A 15293-nucleotide genomic window follows, 5' to 3' on the forward strand; every position below is an offset into this window, starting at 1 on the left:
ATGTTTATAGAACCGTTTTGGAGATAAACAAAGCTTGAGTTGTTAATAACTAGTGTGAATAGGTCTGGAAATTAATACAGCAATCAGTATTTTTACTTTAATGCAATCGTTTTAAACACAAATAAATGATATTTTGTAGTAAATCATGTTCAGCAGGCTGCATTTCGACCATGACTCTCATCGAAGCTGGACGTATGGATGGCGCATGCCCATGGGTGACAGCGGCTGTCCACAACAGACAAAATACACACGAACCGAGGACAAGTTATGGGTCAGCAGCTTTATCTGAACAGCCCCATAATCAGCACCTGCTACTTAACCTTCTATTTAACGACAAAGCAAGTGCAAGTAGATAATGCTTTGAGGCTAAAAGCACCCTCTTAACAAATAAAAGTAATTACTCATTAGATAAACCAAGTCTTCATGGACAATTTCTGTAAAAAATACAAAGCACCATGGAATCAACGCTGGTGTCAAATCGGGTCGACTATAATGCACCAAAACGCAACCTGATTTATTTCACTGTAGGTTTTAAGCACTGAATCCTTCTCTTTACAAGTGTGTTCACTGCATACATTATGTTTTTGGTCATTTACTCGGTTTCTGTTCAACAGATCGAATGTTTAATTCTTTCAGAATTCCCAAATATACTCTAGACCAGAGCTCCCACGTGGTTCCTCGAAGCCATGCTTTAGCTGCAAGTTAAATCATTTCAGCTCTTTCCCTTATAAAGCAAGGACCATTTTCACCTTTGTCCTGAAAATAAAGGCAAGTAGAGAGCACAATGTTATTTGACACACCGTTGTGCACAGCAGCAAGTGGTTACTGAATAAAAAAAACAACACAGGGAAATTTTAGGCAGTATATATAGTATGTTTTTTGCTGTATATGGATTAAAAGTCAAATTAAGGTGGCACAACAGACAAAGAACAAAAGTGTTCTCCACTGTGGTTGAGGAGCGAGTTGATGCTTCTGTTACTTTCACGATGAAGCCAAGAATCAGAGATGTGATAATAACTAATTGGAAAAATTACAACACTTGAGGAAAGGAAGACCTGAGATTACAGGGAACAGTTTATCATCATCATCACTATCATCATCATCCAACCATGAAAGATCTTAATCTCTTACATTTCCATCTGAGAAAAAAAAGAAAGAGACAGAGACAGACAAAGAGACAGAGAGAGAGACAGAGAGAGAGACAGACAGACAGAGAGAGAGACAGACAGACAGAGAGAGAGACAGACAGAGAGAGAGACAGACAGACAGAGAGAGAGACAGACAGACAGACACAGAGAGACAGACAGACAGACACAGAGAGAGACAGAGAGAGAGACAGAGAGACAGACAGACAGAGAGACAGACAGACAGACAGAGAGACAGACAGACAGAGAGACAGACAGACAGAGAGACAGACAGACAGAGAGACAGACAGAGAGAGAGAGGCAGAGAGACAATAGAACTTCAGCTTTAAGTGGCCTAAACATCTTAACTGGGAATTGGATTTGCTGCATCTTCATTTTTTCCCCTCACATACATCTATTACTTTCTCTTTGAGAAAATAAAGTCCTAAATGCAGAGAGACGTGATAGTGAGAGCGGCTGATTAGAGAGATTGAGCGTTGCAGTTTCTGCGCATGAGCTTTGAGATAAAGTATTGGCTTACGTGTAAAAGAGTGAAGACAAGTCTGTGATAAGTAAGCAGTAAGTGTTGGGAGAACTTTGATAGCATTAGGTTGCTACATGAAATACACTACTGAGATAAAAACGCAGCCTGGTTAAAGTTTTCTTATAACTGAAACGGAATGAAACCACAGGACACCACTTGGCCTTCAGCACATAGAACTTGCTGCAGATATATATTTAAATATATTGCATTAAAAAAACAGTTCTGAAAAGTCCTGCTGTGCTTTTTCAAGGCCGAACGGCTTTTTAGTTGCAGGTCGGATAAACCATTTCTTTTGAACAAGTGACTGTTTTGTCTGTGTGTGATTAGGTTTACTGAGTCCGATTTTCTAAATAATGAGAACTCTGGCTGATGTGAAGATTATTATTTTCAGTCATATTACAGTCATTAGTTAATTGTACTCACCTCATGGCCCAACATAATTAGTTAATTATTTACTAGTCATTTTGGTGTTAATTAAAGAACGTGGCATTTTTGACACCGCCTCTTTAAACACTCGGTACACTGTATGTCAGGAGTGCAATTGGACTTGTGTAAAGGATTGTGTAAAGGCTTTACCACAGTTGTCACACTGTACAGGCTGTAACACCGCTGCTGACGTCTGGAGACACGGTGTGTTTAAATGTCAGGGCTTGTGTCTTTAACTACAATGCAGGTGTAACAGTAACGTGCTGCTGTACTGTTCCTTTCTGTTCCACTTTGAACATTGCCACAGAGTTCATTCAGACATTCTCGCACACACTCATTCACACACCTACAGCGGGTACAAACACTTCAGAAATGCCCCAGAGCAATACCGCGCCTGAGCCTATATCACCTCAGAGTAACGCCAGTCACTTGGTGCTTCTGGATATTATACTACACAATGGGCGCGTGTATGTGTGAGAGATATCTAACACACCAACCTAGAAGATCTTGACGTTCGACATACCGTGCCTTAACACCGCTCACGTACACTTGGAAGCACCAATAGGCCGTCTAATCGTGTGTGGTGTAGTGTGAGGTCACTACACTTAACGTTTTCCTCTACTCATCTACATTCACCCTGTATTATGACCTCTTTTACTAAAAACATTTATTTAAATATTAAAAAAAAAAGACAGAAATATATGATGATATTTAATGGCATTTGTTTGATACAAGACATGTATCAGAACATGTAGGTTTCCTATTTGACATGATAAAAAGGGTTTTAAAGCTAAAGCTGCACCTTTGTCCATCACGTGTCATCAGCCCTTAAACCTATAAATTATCCTTCGTTGGTAAACGATTTGAGACGTGTATGCGAAAGCACACACGGAGGCGCATTTCACGGCTTTGTGGCTACGCTCGTCCAGCATTGCTGCATTGTACTGCATTGTACATTGTGCCAGTGTGAAAGTTAGCATGTACTTCACTTTACAACAACAAGGAGCTGATGGAATGAATCCCTTTAGCGATAATATACTTTGATGAGTTGAGCAATGATCCTCCTATTTTTCAGCCGAAGCCTTTCGCACCCTACCTAACGTCGAACTGAAATCTACAAGGATTAAAAATGAACATGCTCTTTTGTGAAAAAGCAGTGTCTATTCACTGTTCAGTGTTTTTTCTACTTGAACTTTGAACAGTGGCGTTTCAGTTTTGAACCCCTGCCCTCGGGTACGGTGACTCCGTGGCCCTCGGCGCTCTGATCCTCTCGCTCGCTGATACTTGAATTTCACTACGTCTGTGGACTGCTCGTTTGTACATTGTACAGCCTATTGATCGACATGCCATGGCAGGGAGTGCAGCGCTTCCTCGTTTCTCCGTTGCTGTGCCGTCGCTGTTTGTGTGAGCCATCAACGAGAGGAAAAATATCCCTCCGGAAACCACTGTTTTGAAGTTAAAAAGACTAACGTTTGTTTCCTCTGACAAACCAGCTGCATCTATATAACTGTGTAAGACAGGGCCGGGTTATCTAATCGGGCTCATTTATAAGGGGATGACGGATATTTAAAAAGATAAAGACCTTGGTTTCTCATGGAATTTATTTAATAAATTAAATGCACACCTACGCTTATGAAAACAGCACAATTTCATCAAGTAGCCTAACATCAAGAGATTCAGCCCCAGGGTCAATAGCAGAGAGGAGAAGGGAGAGAAAGAGAGAGGGAAAGAGAGAGAGAGAGAGAGGAAGAGAGAGAGAGAGAGAGAGAGAGAGAGAGAGAGAGAGAGAGAGAGAGAGGAGAGAGAAAGGAGAGAGAGAGAGAGACAGAGAGAGAGAGAGAAAGGAGAGAGAGAGAAAGGAGAGAGAAAGGAGAGAGAGAGAGAGACAGAGAGAGAGAGAGACAGAGAGAGCGAGAGAGAGAGAGAGACAGAGAGAGAGAATGTAGGGAGTGACAATAAGCTGACCTACAGTCGAACCCATGGAGGCAACACATGAGGATTCTGCACAAAACCCAATGGCGAACAGTCAGATCAGGTGTGTTAACAGGTGTGTTTGATGACGAGTCTCATTCTCACACGCACGTAGCATATAAATAATGCCCAGAGACTAAAATATCACCAGGGCATGAATGTTCCAATATCCGACAGCTGAACTGATAATGAATAATGTAGGAATCAAAGGGTGGACACTTCTATGCGAGACTTTCTTCTCTACATATACACAGTATATAATATAATATATAATATAAATATTATATAATATATAAGAGCAGATAAGGACACACTACAGCCGTGATTCAGTATAAAACTTAGCAGAATGTTTATTACAACCAAGAATGTGCTACATTTCCACACACCGACTCCCTTAAACCTTGTACAAGTCCACCACACGAGGGATCACACACACATACACACACACACACACACACGCGATGAAATCAGGAGGAATAAAATGACAGCCAACATAACATGCTGCATTACTGCTAGAACTTCTTCCTAATACCCAAACGCTATCTTCATAATCTTTCATCCAGCATCAAGTCAGATTTTTCCATCATCTTCTTTTTTTTTTTTTCCCTCCAGAAGCTAAAAAAAAAAAACGCCTAAGCAGAAGGAGCCAGACCCAAAAAAACAGCAAATGACATCCAGCTAGCAAGCAAGCTAACACCTTTCTGTTCGAACGGTGCACAACATTAAACAGAGATCCTGTCATCATCCGAGTTAAGACCAAATTCTCCTGTAATGAATCAGACCTGCCATCAAGAAACGGTTTGTCTCCGGTTTGCTTTCTGGTTCAAATCTACACATCTCTACACTCGTGCTTTGCTCTTTAATTATTTATTTCCTTCTTTTTTAAAATGACAAGCGTTTATAGCAAGCAGCAAGGACCCGTTATCCATCTGTCTAATAGAGAAAAAAGTGCCTCGCCTCAGCTAATATCTCGAGTCCAGGTCACTGTGTGTGTGTGTATTGTGTGTATATATATATATATATATATATATATATATATATATATATATATATATATATATAATGTGTGTGTGTTATATTTATGTTATATAGCCACTACAAAACAAACGAGCTCGAGCTCTTTATGTCTCTCCGTCTGACCTGTCATCATACCGCCCGTGACACGCGCGTGCATTCGAATCGTCTCCTTCGAATTAGAATGTTTTTTTAAAAATATTTAAATCCCAACGACTTAACGGTAAACTCTCCAACGGACCGCTGTCATTCTGACGCCCGTGCTAACTAGCTAACTTCAATAAAAAAATTAAAAAAAACACCCAATAATCGTTCATTCTTCTTTCTCTTCTTTTTTTTTTTCTTGCTCTCTAACCGGACCGGTCCATTCACTCACTTGTCGTTACTACGAGCTAGTTCCGAGTGTTAGCCAATTTGGCTAGCTAACGTTAAAGAAAAAGCTAAAACAGTTCCTGAGGTAAATGTCTGTGTGTAAAAAAAAAACAAACAAACAGCCCTTAAACCGCAGCTCGGCTTCAAGTGCGTGCTGGAAATCGAAGCGAACTGCAGGAGGAAATATTCTTCAAGGCAATGCTTAAAAAAAAAGAGAATTATAAAGCATATAAAACGTGTATATTTATATAAGACACTCACCAAGCGGCGCTCGCGCGAGTCTCCGTGAGCCGCACTCCAGCCGCACTATCACCCTCCTTCAATCTGAGGTGAAGCCCCGCCCACTACCGTGCGTCGCTCTGGGACACGTGACCCACGTCAGAAGGACGGCGCTGAGCGATATTAATGCGAACCCCCTATTGGCTTAACCGACATATCTGTCGCTGCTGGAAACCGTGACGTCACCGCCTGGTCTCTGGAATACAGATCTGTCTTTTTTTATATATATATGTGTATGTGTGCGTGTGTGTGCGTGTGTGTGTGTGTGTGTGTGTGTGTGTGTGTTATTTTACATTACCGGCTTTAAACCTATCCGTGTGTGAATGCAGAATACGGATTTAATAGAAAGGAGCGTTTGTGGTGCACGTTATGGATCTGACAATGAATAAATAAATAAACAAATGAAGCTCGTGCACAAGTCAGCACCAGGTCCGGCTCTTTAAGCCCCGCCCACAGTCTGGGACCAGTCTTCCCCAGCGGCTAATTAAAGCCGACGTCACTCTTTCCATGACGTAGAGATTTTCTATCTTGATTCGATGGCGCTGTACAGCAGCACGCAGGACCTTAACACACACACACACACACACACACACACACACACACACACACACACACACCATATGCACACACACTCACACCATACACACTCACACACACAAACAAACCATACACACACGCACACACATACACATTTGTACACTTTACAGTGCAACTGTTTTTTTAACTACATTAAATATTTTGTGCAAAATGTATTTAAAATTTTCATTTTCCTTCATTCTAAATGTCATGTACGGTTCTAAACACACTACGCACACCATGCACAGAAATCATTTATAACTTCATTACACTTCATAAACAACTCGTTCCATAGTTATTCCAGCTTCACCGTTATAATAAACTCAGAGTCAGGGCTCAGTACAGGACACACGAGATCTTCCAGTCCAACCCTAACCTCCACACCATGTCTTTATGGAGTTGTGTGCTTTGTGCACAGGGGCGTTGTCATGTCTGTAACAGGGTTTCTTAAAGGAAATTTTACAGTTATAACATACAAGGACATTCTAGACAATAACAGTTTGGGGAAGAACCGACATGAAGTTGAAAGATTTTCTAAGACAACAAGCCCTGTACTGTTTTATTCCTCTTACACCGTAGCAATTTGCCAATGATGTGAGTTTTGTATCCTTTTAAAAGCACCAGTTACAGCGCGAATGTGAAATTCAAACAAGAAAAAATATGCATATATAAATATCCTGACAGCTGCTGGGTGAACTGGCTACAGTCAGTTGCCCTGAGGTGTAAATGTGAATTTGTATACATGGTGTTCCATTCAGGGTGTATTCCAGATTCACGTCTGGTGGCTCAGGGATACTCTTCAAACCATCCTTCATCTGGTGGCTCTGGGATACTCTTCAAACAATCCTTGGCTGTTTTGCTTTTTGGAGCTCATAATTGGTCCATCATTGGAAAGAGTGCACCAAAAAAGGTGTTATTATTTAAGTAGGTTGTTCATTTGCACATATTTAATTCAAGGTGGATGCATTTATCCACAACTGAGCAGTTAAGGTTAAGGGCTTTGCTCAAGGTCTGGGAATGACATCTTTCCAAAGGTGGATGAAGTGATTGTTTGACATGTCAAAGTGACGTGACATACAGCTAAGTATGGTGACCCTCTGCATTTAACCCATCCAAAGTGCACACACACACAGCAGTGAACACACACACCGTGTGCACTATTAGGCCACGTCTTCCCCCATGCCTGGAGTCATGCAGGGAAACAAATCAGTTACAGTTGCAGTCTGCAGTTATCTGATCAAACGGACACTAAAAATGAACTCATTACTAAAAAAAGTCACGAGATATTTCAGTCATGTTCTTGAGAAAAGTCCCTATAGTCTGGGAAGCACTAAAAGCTTATTCTTTATGCAGGGCATGTGTTGGTAAGAGGACTGAGTGTGTAGGTGCAGTGGCATGCAGCTGAAAGTGAAAATGCAAATGGGGATTTTTCCCGTCTGTTCATGGGCTCTCACGTCGATGACTACGAAGCCTAGCATGCACTTGTCAGATCTAACTCATCAAGATCTAACTCACAAACACGCTCACTTTTAACCTTAAACAGGTGTAAACTCCTCAAAGGTCTGACTGTTAGAAAGCACTGACACCGGAGACTCCTTCCATAAATGGGAATTAATCAGTTAAACATTCTTCTTCAAATGTAGAAGAAACAAATCAGCACACGTTTCGGTAGCTAGTGAACATCTTTCTTAGCATCGCACTCGACTAAACGTCCGAAGTAGGTCTCTCTTAGCCGCGAGAAGCCGTCAACTCGGTTTCCAAAAACCTCTGGAGCAAAGAGGACACGGGGTCTATTTTTATTTGTGCCACTTTCCACTTCTGTGCTTTTTATTTGAAGCTTGTAGAGCTCAAGCAGATGTTCCTGCAAAGCAGAGAGCCAGGACTGCACAGAACTGCACTATATACACTCCTACACACACACACACACAGCCCCAATTAACAAACCAAACCAACATACTTACTCGGTTCATTATGTAGATCCACAGCCAAATCTCCAGTGTTCAGCTTTTCAGCATCATCCTGTACTTAAATGAACCCTGTTCACAGGAGCATTGTAACGTTACTAACGCTGCACAAGGGATTTCTGTCTCGTCACATTCATTACTACCAGTCTTCTGTATGCTGGGATTACAAGACGAAATTCATACACATGGAACTGAATTCCAGACCTTCGATCTCACACACACACAGACACAGACACAAATATATATATATATATATATATATATATATATATATATACACAATTATTACATATACCAAAGTGCTGTTGAATTGCTTCATTCTGATTGGTCAGGAGTTTTTCCAGCACGGGAAAATTTTTGTCTGTTATTGTCATGTAAGCTTCTCCAGCTGCTATAACGTAAGTGAGAACAGGAAGTAACTTGTCTAACGGACGTTCCACAACATGGGACATAACGTCAAGTGCGTTACGTGTGAAGTATTTGTTAAGTATCGAGGTGGAGTTGTGTGTTCTCAAAGGTCACTGAAGCCAAATGAGTTTGTGTAATTGAATTGTGCAATTGACAGCCTTTAACATCTGTAAGATAAGATGAGATAAGGAAGTTGCCTAGTCAGGAGTTCATACTGAGCCCTTAAGATTACGCTAGTGCCTAGAGGCAAAAACCACACACACACACACATACACACACACACATACACACACACACACACACACACACACACACACACACACACACAACAGAGAAAGAAGAACCTTTTTGTACAGAACTGTCTTTTTATTTTTTGCAAGGAAACACTGAATCACTCTAAATAAAAATAAAAAGCTTCTCACTTTACACAATGTAAACAGAGAATTCTCTCGGCGTCGTCTGTCTCTCAAAGCCAGAATCACTGCATTACTGCATTAGTGCATTACAGGGCTGGTTCTCTGACATTTTCCCGGGTGTTAGAGTTTACCACAAACCAATCTGATTCAACATCGAGTCTCTCTGGGATTTGAAACAGACGTAATATGACAGCTGGAATCACGAGCACTTCAGAAGAGAACGCTTGATTATGCCCACGCTTGGTGTGTTCGACCTCTGGAAGGGAAAGAAAACCCACACTGAGTCACTGTTGATCTATGCAAAAAATATTTTAATTTTTTTAAAAATAAATTAATTTTTTTTTTTTAAAAAAATAAAAATAATATGTATGTATATATACATATTATTTTTATTTTTTGCAATTGCAATTTTTATTTTTTGCAATTTATAATTGTATTATATATATATATATATATATATATATATATATATATATATATATATAAATTGATATATTACTCCTTACCGTAGGTGTTGAGTGCTTTTATACAGCGAACACATGCACAGGACCACACACTGACATTGCTTCATTGATAAATGGATTAGACGCAGTATAAGCTAGAGGTGTAGTGCTGTATGGTTCGCACCGGCGCTTGCCTTTGGTCCTAAATCTCATTTCAAGTAGATTAAGTAAAAGGCAAAGTCCATGGAAATTCTGATCACATTTACAAAGAAAGGATTCAAATAAAACCAGTATCTTGATTAGCAAGATGAGCTTAAACATACAGTCCAATGATTCTAAGAACAATGCTGCGGTTTGTCTTGTAGTTATGCTGTAGTTATGACGAATCCCAGTGCGATAAGAAAAGACTTAAACCCTTACACACGTCAAACATCCTTCTTTGTTGCTGTCACAATGAGCTGAATAATTGTTTTCCTTCACAGAGAACCTTCTGCATTATGGTAGGGTTTTATTTTTCACTTCTTTATAGCACCAAGAAAATGGCCACACACACATACAGCAAAAACCAAGAGTGTGATTGTATGTGTGTCTCACTGACGTTACGAGTATGTGTCACTTCATTTATCATTTACCAGAGGCTAAAAAATAAAGAACCCTCCTGTTTGATTTTCTCGTGTCCGTGTAGATCATTGTACGTCTTTATCACGTCTCAGTCCACAGTGGTGTTAATATGAAGCTCGTATAAATGTAAATACTCAGGACTTTCAGAAGGATTGCTGTTTTTATCTCGAATATTATAGGTGATATATTTATAGAAAAAAATATAGGTTCCAGGTTATTTTTCTCCACACAAATGTTGGTATCTTCAGAGTAAATGTTGATATCAAACCCATTTCTGCTCTCTGAGACGCTCTGAGTGTTTGTTCATCTAAAACCAGCTCAAATTTATCTTCAACACTAAAACTCAGTGTATGATTTTCAACAGAGGGAAAAGCACACGCCTAAAACACACCGGAAGACTGAAAGTCCTGACTCACTTTAGATCAGACTCGCAGACACAACATTCATTTGTTTCTAGTGATTGAAAATGACAGAAATGTCTGACAGAGTTAACAAACTTTAACAATCGTTAAAAAGAGTATTAATATACTGTTAAAAATAATTCCACCTTTTCCACACGTCATCCAGTTTAGGCTATTAAAAAAAAAAAAAAACAAGTACATTTTAGTTCATTCGCTCTGCCCTGTAACCTGAATAACACATTCGCCTCTATGGAATATTCCAAACATTCTAAAGATGAACTTCAACAGGAAGTAGCATCATAGATCATCAGAAGATGAAAGGAAGAGCTCTCTCTCGTTTGTTGTCAGTGATACTGTGATGTTGACTGACGAGGTCAAGTTGAAAGAAGCTTTACCTGAACTATAGATAGGAAGTAAATAATTAGTTCCAGAAAAATTATCAGTAAATCATGATGGCTTTAATGTGCTAATGTGATTAGCATTAGATGCTAGTTAGTGTATCTGATAATTCTGTGATTAAAAAAAAAGTCATTTTAATAGCAAAATACAGCAAAGAAACTTTTGAAAAAAAGCTTTCACTTCATCTCAGATACCAAAATGAAATATCCCTGGTGCATTCTGACACGTTTGCTCGGCCTTTACTGTAAGCCGTAGCCTCTGAAGTCTTCTCATGATCGAAAGATAACGTTGTTTATTTAGCGAAAGATTTTGGGTGGGCGACGTCTGAAGGAGCTTTCTGTGACAAGAATAGTGCTGGTTTCACATTTCGGCTGCATGTGACCCCACAATCAGAGGACACATTGTCTTCTCTTTGGTTAGCTTCGCTAAGAATCGTGCCAAGGTGTGTGTGTGTGTGTATCGATCACATGAAATGAGATTATTACTGAGTAAGCGACAAGGAGGAGGAAGTACTCACGAAAAGCAGTTACACAAGTTTACGCAAAAGAGTAAAGGGGCCATATCAGACAGGACGCACTGGATTATTGCTTCCTCTGGTCACTCGGCTAGTTTTCCACTAGCTCAGCATGTCAGCAGCACAGAACTTCCTTTATTCGTGTGTGTCAAAAACAGAAAGAGAGAGACACAGAAAGAGAGAGAGAGAGAGACAGACAGACAGACAGAGAGACAGAAAGAGAGAGACAAAGAGAGAGAGAGAGAGAGAGGGAGAGAGAGAGAGAGAAGGGGTGGGGTTAAAGAGAAACAAAGAGGAAGTGAGAGACAGGAGTATGGTGTACATTATAAAGAGCATTCTTTTTAATATATACAGTATTATTCAGTCAGGTTTTGTGGTAACAGAAATAAATGTAAACTCAAGCACACCCACCGATATTCGGAGCTGATTTTTGAAAATAACTACAGATTTTCCACAGATTTGTGGTCACGTCACCAGGACATGCATTCAGCCCAATTCCTCTTCCATTCAGGTGTGTAGAACAGGAGTACAGCCCTCACAGAAAGTCATAACATGTGTCGAATATAGTGTAGTATAGTGTATTTAATGTTATAGTGTACAGTATAGTGTAGTATAGTGTATTTAATGTTATAGTGTACAGTATAGTGTAGTATAGTGTATTAAGTGGTGTAGTGTGCAGTATATAGTAGTATAGTGTATTGAATGGTGTAGTGTACAGTATAGTGTAGTATAGTGTATTTAATGTTATAGTGTACAGTATATAGTAGTATAGTGTATTAAGTGGTGTAGTGTGCAGTATATAGTAGTATAGTGTATTGAATGGTGTAGTGTACAGTATATAGTAGTATAGTGTATTGAATGGTGTAGTGTACAGTATAGTGTAGTATAGTGTATTTAATGTTATAGTGTACAGTATAGTGTAGTATAGTGTATTGAATGGTGTAGTGTACAGTATAGTGTAGTATAGTGTATTTAATGTTATAGTGTACAGTATAGTGTAGTATAGTGTATTTAATGTTATAGTGTACAGTATATAGTAGTATAGTGTATTAAGTGGTGTAGTGTGCAGTATATAGTAGTATAGTGTATTGAATGGTGTAGTGTACAGTATAGTGTAGTATAGTGTATTTAATGTTATAGTGTACAGTATAGTGTAGTATAGTGTATTGAATGGTGTAGTGTACAGTATAGTGTAGTATAGTGTATTTAATGTTATAGTGTACAGTATAGTGTAGTATAGTGTATTGAATGTTATAGTGTACAGTATAGTGTAGTATAGTGTATTTAATGTTATAGTGTACAGTATAGTGTAGTATAGTGTATTTAATGTTATAGTGTACAGTATAGTGTAGTATAGTGTATTGAATGGTGTAGTGTACAGTATAGTGTAGTATAGTGTATTTAATGTTATAGTGTACAGTATAGTGTAGTATAGTGTATTTAATGTTATAGTGTACAGTATAGTGTAGTATAGTGTATTTAATGTTATAGTGTACAGTATAGTGTAGTATAGTGTAGTATAGTGTATTTAATGTTATAGTGTACAGTATAGTGTAGTATAGTGTATTGAATGGTGTAGTGTACAGTATAGTGTAGTATAGTGTATTTAATGTTATAGTGTACAGTATAGTGTAGTATAGTGTATTTAATGTTATAGTGTACAGTATAGTGTAGTATAGTGTATTGAATGGTGTAGTGTACAGTATACAGTAGTATAGTGTATTAAGTGGTGTAGTGTGCAGTATATAGTAGTATAGTGTATTAAGTGGTGTAGTGTGCAGTATATAGTAGTATAGTGTATTGAATGGTGTAGTGTACAGTATAGTGTAGTATAGTGTATTTAATGTTATAGTGTACAGTATAGTGTAGTATAGTGTATTGAATGGTGTAGTGTACAGTATAGTGTAGTATAGTGTATTGAATGGTGTAGTGTACAGTATAGTGTAGTATAGTGTATTTAATGTTATAGTTTACAGTATAGTGTAGTATATTGTATTTAATGTTATAGTGTACAGTATAGTGTAGTATAGTGTATTTAATGTTATAGTTTACAGTATGGTGTAGTATAGTGTATTTAATGGTGTAGTGTACAGTATACAGTAGTATAGTGTATTAAGTGGTGTAGTGTGCAGTATATAGTAGTATAGTGTATTAAGTGGTGTAGTGTGCAGTATATAGTAGTATAGTGTATTGAATGGTGTAGTGTACAGTATAGTGTAGTATAGTGTATTTAATGTTATAGTGTACAGTATAGTGTAGTATAGTGTATTGAATGGTGTAGTGTACAGTATAGTGTAGTATAGTGTATTTAATGTTATAGTTTACAGTATAGTGTAGTATAGTGTATTGAATGTTATAGTGTACAGTATAGTGTAGTATATTGTATTTAATGTTATAGTGTACAGTATAGTGTAGTATAGTGTATTTAATGTTATAGTTTACAGTATGGTGTAGTATAGTGTATTGAATGGTGTAGTGTACAGTATAGTGTAGTATAGTGTATTGAATGGTGTAGTGTACAGTATAGTGTAGTATAGTGTATTGAATGGTGTAGTGTACAGTATAGTGTAGTATAGTGTATTTAATGTTATAGTGTACAGTATAGTGTAGTATAGTGTATTGAATGGTGTAGTGTACAGTATACAGTAGTATAGTGTATTAAGTGGTGTAGTGTGCAGTATATAGTAGTATAGTGTATTAAGTGGTGTAGTGTGCAGTATATAGTAGTATAGTGTATTGAATGGTGTAGTGTACAGTATAGTGTAGTATAGTGTATTTAATGTTATAGTGTACAGTATAGTGTAGTATAGTGTATTGAATGGTGTAGTGTACAGTATAGTGTAGTATAGTGTATTGAATGGTGTAGTGTACAGTATAGTGTAGTATAGTGTATTTAATGTTATAGTTTACAGTATAGTGTAGTATATTGTATTTAATGTTATAGTGTACAGTATAGTGTAGTATAGTGTATTTAATGTTATAGTGTACAGTATAGTGTAGTATAGTGTATTGAATGGTGTAGTGTACAGTATACAGTAGTATAGTGTATTAAGTGGTGTAGTGTGCAGTATATAGTAGTATAGTGTATTAAGTGGTGTAGTGTGCAGTATATAGTAGTATAGTGTATTGAATGGTGTAGTGTACAGTATAGTGTAGTATAGTGTATTTAATGTTATAGTGTACAGTATAGTGTAGTATAGTGTATTGAATGGTGTAGTGTACAGTATAGTGTAGTATAGTGTATTGAATGGTGTAGTGTACAGTATAGTGTAGTATAGTGTATTTAATGTTATAGTTTACAGTATAGTGTAGTATAGTGTATTGAATGTTATAGTGTACAGTATAGTGTAGTATAGTGTATTTAATGTTATAGTGTACAGTATAGTGTAGTATAGTGTATTTAATGTTATAGTTTACAGTATGGTGTAGTATAGTGTATTGAATGGTGTAGTGTACAGTATAGTGTAGTATAGTGTATTGAATGGTGTAGTGTACAGTATAGTGTAGTATAGTGTATTGAATGGTGTAGTGTACAGTATATAGTAGTATAGTGTATTAAGTGGTGTAGTGTACAGTATAGTGTAGTATAGTGTATTGAATGGTGTAGTGTACAGTATAGTGTAGTATAGTGTATTGAATGGTGTAGTGTACAGTATAGTGTAGTATAGTGTATTTAATGTTATAGTGTACAGTATAGTGTAGTATAGTGTATTGAATGGTGTAGTGTACAGTATAGTGTAGTATAGTGTATTTAATGTTATAGTTTACAGTATGGTGTAGTATAGTGTATTGAATGGTGTAGTGTACAGTATAGTGTAGTA

General features: G+C 37.8%; 1 protein-coding gene across 2 annotated transcripts in view; it reads right to left on the reverse strand.

Moving 5' to 3' along the window:
* atp2b1a (ATPase plasma membrane Ca2+ transporting 1a) overlaps positions 1-5869 on the reverse strand; it is a 40100-nt gene extending 34231 nt beyond the window's left edge. For both annotated transcript variants that reach the window (XM_060890109.1, XM_060890110.1), the window contains exon 1: positions 5713-5869. The gene's annotated coding sequence lies outside the window, so the exon portion shown is untranslated. The remainder of the gene's footprint in view (positions 1-5712) is intronic.
* Between the last annotated feature and the right edge of the window lie 9424 nt (positions 5870-15293).

This window comes from Tachysurus vachellii, chromosome 16, assembly GCF_030014155.1.
Source record: "Tachysurus vachellii isolate PV-2020 chromosome 16, HZAU_Pvac_v1, whole genome shotgun sequence".
In the NCBI taxonomy this organism is placed as follows: Eukaryota; Metazoa; Chordata; class Actinopteri; order Siluriformes; family Bagridae; genus Tachysurus; species Tachysurus vachellii.